The following is a 6,885-nucleotide window of genomic DNA, read 5'->3' as shown; positions in this document are numbered from 1 at the left end:
TTCTTTTCTTCAGCTATTCATTTTCAATAATTTCTGAGTTATGCAAAGCCTATTAAAATCAAAGGGAGTATGTACGTTAACTTAATAGGCTCTGTATGAGACCCTTGAAGAGGAGGGACCACATGGTCCTTATTGCTACATCTCTTGCATTTCCGTCATTGTCCTCCAAATTATAAAAGAAAATGTAATACTACTGACTTTTTTTAATGGATGGGATTTGTGCCAGTGCTGAGCTCATTGTTTGAATCTTGTTAGGTTGGGGTTGGTCAACATTTTTTTTTCCTGTCAAAATTACTTGGTTTATTATAAAGTACATTGGGAACTTGTACAAGACAAATGAATATTCTATTTATATGTTTACAACAAAATATTACAGTGTTCACAGAATCACATATAATACACTAAGCAAATGGTTTTATTAATGATGTTAATAAAATATTTAACACAAAGGGAAAAACTGGCTCAATTCTATGGAGAGAACTGGAGGAAAAAATGTCAGTTGTGTCTCAGACCTCACCTGTGGTGGAGGATTTGGGTGTTTGGTCAAATATAATCTCCACCTCTGACCTCAGTTAAAGGAAATATTAAATAAATAAAAAAATAAATATATATATATGTCACTTTTTCCCCTGTTTACTTCTCCTCCTTCCTCTTTTAGTCCCTGTCTGTCTCTATTATTATTTGTTTAAAGAAACAAACTTACATGAAATGCAAATTCATTTTTTTTTCCTCCCAATGCTTTCCAAGCCTCTCCCACTTCTAGTATTTAATACCAGCACTTAGCACTGATAAAGTCCATTTTATGATGACAGACTTGATATCACTCTGATGATACAACTCATGTCTATATCAGTCCATCACAGTCAGGCCTGAAGAAAGGTAAGATATGTTGCTGGCTCCTGGATCAAGTGCTTTCCCTTGCCTTGGGTAAACAAAGGACTGGAAGACAGAGCAGCTATTCCAGACATTGCTCATGTCTTCTACAAAGTAGCAGTCTTGTACACCACCTAAGTGAGTGGAAACTTAAGCATAATAAAGAAGGCCAGTCAATCCCAGCTAGTGAAGGAATCACTGTTTGTACTCTAGTATGTAAGGAAGGAAACGTAGCATGGACATCCATGGAGAGGAATCGCAGCAATGGATGGTCCTGTCTGTAACAAGTCCTGGCCTCTCAGTTTCCAGTATTGTATAAAAATACAGAGACAAAGCTATTTATTTCTGCCTGTTATCCCAAGTTGTTTACACTGAAGTAACTTCTGCATGTGAAATGTCATGGAGACTGTACTGAATTATAATCACAATAATTAAAACTTCAAGTAATCTGAAAATCAGCACTTTCATGGTTAAACAAAGGTGATGATATCTTTTATCTCTACAATTAGTGAAATGGTTTTTAATGTAAACCTCATAACTCAGAAAGATGCTGCAATTCTAATGCCCAAATCCGTTTTAAGTTCAAAAGTGAAGGACAGAAGGTGTACCTATAACTTTTAAAACACAGTGGTTTCTCTCATACAAGTAACTTCAATAGAAAAATATCAATGCTAATATTGAGGCAATACATGATAAGATCAAGAACGTTATTATCTGGACCTGTCCACAACACTGTTCCACAGTAAAGACCTGAAATTAAGACGACCAAATTAAGCTCCTTCTTTAGTATCATCATCATGTGGTGTCTGAGAAGGTATTTTACATGAATTTTCCTTAAAAAAAAAAAAAAATCCTTTGAAATACCCTTTCTTTGTAGAATAATGGTGTTTTTCTCTTACATACCTATTCACTCATTGATCCTAAATTGGGACCTAATACAGTGTCATAGACAATAATGCCAGCAAAGCTGTTCACACTTCTCTTTGTTTTTGCTTGCTTCATCTCTCCACATTCACAGTTAACAAGCTTGTTCTGTAGAAAGAACATAAACACAGTAATTAGTTCACCATAGGTGTATTTAATTTGTATTGTCACAAATAAAAAGAAAAAAAATAACACTTCATTTTTTTGGGGGCTTAATGAGATCAGGAAAGTATTTTCATAATTGAAAATAAAAATTCTTTTAAATAAGATCTTTTATTAGGAAGTGAGAACATTATAAAGTAGGCACCTTCCAGAGAACTGTTCTTTAAAATAGCAAACATGATAATAAACAAAACAAATTATGAGTAGACTCCTTACCATATAAAGCTTAAAATATATAAACATAATAATTGTGAGTACTTGACAGAGTTACACAAGCTCTAATTCTAAGCCATGCTATTTCTGACTGCATAAATACTAGCCAGCACATCCTCTACTGCCAGTAATAAGAAAAGTCCTTATAAATCAATGACATAAGAGAGAAAAAAAGAAAAAACAGAAAACCCACAGCTAGAGCAACAGGTGGTTCTTCACCTTATCTACAGATACAGCATTCCTTTGCCATTTCAACAAGGAGTGGATGCTGAGAGGGTGGTCAGTCACACCATCAAAATTAGCTGTTTGTCACTTGGTAACTAGAGTTCTTTGAAGATGAACATCCACGTCTGATTTTGCAGTCTTTTTCTGCAATAAAATTATTGTTAGTTGTTGCAATATAAACATCAGAGAAGAAGAATGCTATATCTTCTGCCCAAGCCTGGTTGTTTAGTCAACAGTGAGAGCCAGTACTGTGTTTTCCAGACGAATTCAAAAGGCAAATAAATAAACAAATAACCAAACCATGAAATGGCAAGTAATAGATCAAGCTAGCAGTATAGTGTTATTGTCCATGGAGAACATTCTTTTCTGACTTGCCAGCACACGGAGCACTTGCTTGTACTTTATTAGCCGAGCAGGACTCACTTCTGCATTCCCAGTGCACTCAGAAGTCCCAGGAATACAGGACTGGTCCCATCAATTATGGTAATCGTGTTAACAACTACTTTTCCCAGCCAAGTAGCACTATTTGTTAGGTGGTCACCTGCACCAGCAAATCCCATTGGTTGACCGTATGCAACACAAACCATTTCCTTTTATTGCCTCTATGTTTACTGTCCTATATATCTTAACTTCACTGACTGTCCTCTTGTCTATAAGGGATGTGACAGGAAAAAAAGGAGGTCATGACTCATGATTTAATTAATCACACCTAATTAATCACACTTTCAGGAGCTTTAAGTAGGTACAGTGTTAAGAAACAGACTTCCTTACTGTGCCTTTCACATGGTAACATTGATCCAGAGAGAAAGAAGAGTGCTCATATCCTTCAGGGGTCTAACTTCTGAGACATCGCTTTTCTGGAGAATCACTCCAAGGGTGTATGGAACACACAAATTTGGGAAGCAACCATCCCACAGGACTGCACTTTTCTAGTGTACTCCTGTCCTTTCTAGAGAAATGTTTAGAAAACATGCACAAGTTGATCTAGAGCTGCACAAAACCATAAGGACTGCTTGCATAGTCTATATTAATAGTAATCTGACTAAAATATACGAGCAATAATATGTCTTGGCTTGTAGGATGACTTCCTCCAAGATAAATATTATCTATTTACAGGTGGGGTTCTTTTTCATTTTGTCCAGAGTTTAACTGTGTCTTAAAGTGTGATGTCTGTATGTCCCCAACAGAGAGGGAGCATCCTGATTCAGATAGTGTGGTTAAAGGGTGGGGTGGCAATGATAAGGTTGATTTTCCTGGGACTGGACAGAGACTTGACCTGGATCATCCTCATAGTGTCCTCATATGTGAGGTTGTTAGATAAAGATTACTTTACAGCACAACTGCTATGACTGTGATAATGCTGCAAAACACAAGAACTGGATTTTTAATTTCTTTTGATCAAATACTGTCAACTTCACACTGACGAGAGAATTCCAGAGTGTTAGTCTCTCTTTCAGTAGCCCCTTTTGGAGATAAAGTTAGAAAGACTGGCACAACAGTTAACAGGGGTTTAAGGCACTTGGACCCAAGTTCCTCTTAGCTCTGGTTTACCTATTTCAAGAAAATTAGAGCTCTTCAAGGAGGAAAGTACTTAAAACCGTACTGGCTGAGGCAAATCACCTGTGGCATACAGGGTTGATTGGTTTGAAGTGAAAGCTCCTACACACCCATGGACAACACCTCAACCATCACACTACTGCCTTTTTTTGGGAAAACCTCTAGATGTAATTGCTTCATCTTGATGCAGAAGGGGAATATGTTGGAGTCTAGTATTCTAGTGGGGTGGGAGAACTTTTTTCCTCCTCAACTGGAAATGGGACTGAGCTTGAGCTGAATTTTACTTTCAAAGCAGTGATCAGTAAGATAGTGACTTGATGTCTGGTGGTTATCTTGATTCGGTAGTACAGTGGAAAATAATTTGTACTTCAAGTAAATTAATAACACAGATACAGCTAAGCAAAAAAATCCTACGGGAGAAGTAACTGCATACAACTTTTAGTCTAAGGATTATCTGCCATTAAAGAAGGTTACCCTTGCTAGATTGAGAACTGATTGCAAGACCTTTTTGTCTCTTCTTTACTTCAATCAATAATTTTTAGGGTTCAAAATAATCAGAGTGCAATAATTCCTCCACAGGCACAGTCATACAGTGATGAATTACATAGCCCAGTCTGCACGTGTGAAAGAATAAAGACAAATTTTGAGCAAAGCTTACTAAATTAAAGCAAAATATGTCTCTGCAACTGACAGATATGTGTCTTTGGTGCTTTGCAAAGCTTAATACTTAATGGGAATAAACTTTGGTAGCAAAACAGACTTGAAAAAAACAAAAAAACAAACTATCCCCAAACTCAGTGGAGTGTGCTGTGTGTTTCTTTAAATAGTATGAAAATTGGATTTGACTAGACTTGCTCAAATCAGACCTGTTATCAACAACACAGTGTCTCAGGAGACCAACATTTGTCCAGTTAGGGCTTCCTTCATTAATCGTCCAGCATCAAGCAAGCCAAATCCAAATCTGTGGAGAAAAAGCAATTAGATATTTTAAGCAGTGATAAGAACACCACAAATAATCAATTTCTATGGCATTAGCAGCTACCTGGCCCAGCAAAAGTCTATAAAAGCTAGAATTTATTGCAGAACACCAGACAGCTTACAGAGCATTGATTCGTAGTAGTATGCATAGATTGCTGGATTTAAAGAGAAATCCCTAATGGTTCTTTTTTTTTTTTTTTTTTCCCTTTAAAGGGAAAACAAGGATAAGGTGTTCATAAGGCCAAACTATAGCAAAACAAATGTCTAACAACTGCTGGACAGCAATCATACGCAATCTAATGCATAAAGCTCATAAAAGAAGAATAGCTAAATATTATAGATTTAGACAAATATTAATGTTACTTATTTTTAAGATATCTATTGCACCTTAAAAAACAACAGACTAGAAATAAGTTTTGCATTTGTTCAGGGCGGAGATCTTTAGGCTTTAAGGCCTTCTATTCTACCACAACAAGCTCATACTAGAGTATCTTAACTGTATTGTCCTTTGCGATTTTTAACTACTTAAAACAGGCAATGCAAAATATAACAAACAAAACCTTATTGTCTGTAGCTGACAACACACAATTTGGAAAAACAATATTTCACAGTATTCCCAGGAGGCAGTTCCTGTGTGTAGACATTGTAACTTATCTTTCCATCTGAACTGAAATACATCCAAACTCAGATTTCTAGCCCGACACTGAAAGAGACTTCTTGTTTGACCTCCCATGCACATACACTAGAATGTTTCCCCAGAAGCTGGATTAAATCTTGTCTTTCAGAAAGGTGTCTAATCTCATTTTAAAGACTCCAAGCTATGGTAAGTCCACCTCCTCCCTGGGTAAGCTCTTCCAATGTTGAATTACCCTTACTGCTAGGAAATGGTGTCTTATTTCAAGGTTGAATTTGTCTAACTTAGCATTCAAATACTGAAAAAGCAGTGTTTGAGAGAGAGCAAATATAAGTGACATGATACTTTTTATACTAATCCTAAATCAAAAGATTATGGAAATACAGAAAACATGACAACTAAAGCTCTAGTCTGGCAAACATTTATGCAAGGGAGTAGCTTTCTGCATAGGAGATACTTTCTTTCAGTTCAGCAAGCCTACACGTGTAAAGTTACACCAGGGCTTCAAACAGAATTTTAAAAAAGGCATTTGGAATGACTTTTACTGAGAATAATATTACGGATTAATTAATAAAGACAACCTTCCTCCACTTCTGTCCCCACTCTGAGAAGCCTTTGAGGTGGGATACCTTAAATTACTACTAGGAGAAGAAAAAGTGAGAAAACCTGCTATTGCAGAAATCTGATTGCTGCCATAGGGGGACGATCGCTGAAATCCCAACACCACCCGAGGGGGAAGAAAAAAAAAAAAAGGAAACGAAGGAAAAAAGGAGAGTTGTCAAGATAATTAAAACTTTGCAACAATTCAGTAGTGGTGCTGATAAAAACAGCACTGCTGGCTGAATGCAAATAAGATGGTAAAGGCCCTGTTTGGATTATGGTAATTACTCAGTCTGAAGTTAGCTCCAGCCACACGCACATATGAGCACACACATACACACGCAGCAGTGGAGTGGAACCTGACAACTCGGCTTGGCATGTGATCACAAAATTCCCTGGCACACTCTCAGGATGCCATGTGGAGCTATTTGTACAGTGAGGTGCAGGACTCAGCGGCGCAGGAAATACCAGCGGAAGCACCGCTGACCTGCCTGGCCTTCAGCAAGAGGCTGCTCCCATACTTATCACTGGCCTGGATTCAAAAGTGATCTCTGGAGAAGGCAAATCAATTGAACACATGTTTGGTCTAAAAATGTCATTTTGGAATATACTGAGATATTTCCTTACATTTGACCACTTTGTTTGCCCCAAAGATTTGTCAAGTGCAATTGAATGCATACACATCACAATGCGCACTGGTGCCAGAACAAAATAATTTC

At 37.2% G+C, this 6,885-nt stretch overlaps 1 long non-coding RNA gene across 2 annotated transcripts; it reads right to left on the bottom strand.

Moving 5' to 3' along the window:
- Positions 1 to 8: 8 nt before the first annotated feature.
- LOC121062879 lies at positions 9 to 4,919 on the bottom strand. 2 transcript variants are annotated; one of them, XR_005815734.1, is made up of 4 exons: positions 4,821 to 4,919; positions 2,392 to 2,541; positions 1,777 to 1,905; positions 9 to 1,007 (listed from the first exon to the last, which is right to left on the bottom strand). It is a non-coding gene; the product is annotated as an uncharacterized LOC121062879 (long non-coding RNA). The 2 variants fall into 2 exon arrangements; XR_005815721.1 differs by lacking the exon at positions 9 to 1,007 and having other exon boundaries at positions 1,416 to 1,905.
- Between the last annotated feature and the right edge of the window lie 1,966 nt (positions 4,920 to 6,885).

Source organism: Cygnus olor, chromosome 1 (genome assembly GCF_009769625.2).
Source record: "Cygnus olor isolate bCygOlo1 chromosome 1, bCygOlo1.pri.v2, whole genome shotgun sequence".
In the NCBI taxonomy this organism is placed as follows: domain Eukaryota; kingdom Metazoa; phylum Chordata; class Aves; order Anseriformes; family Anatidae; genus Cygnus; species Cygnus olor.
The sequence above is the reverse complement of the archived record's forward strand: the minus strand, read 5'-3'. Positions and strand labels throughout refer to the sequence as shown.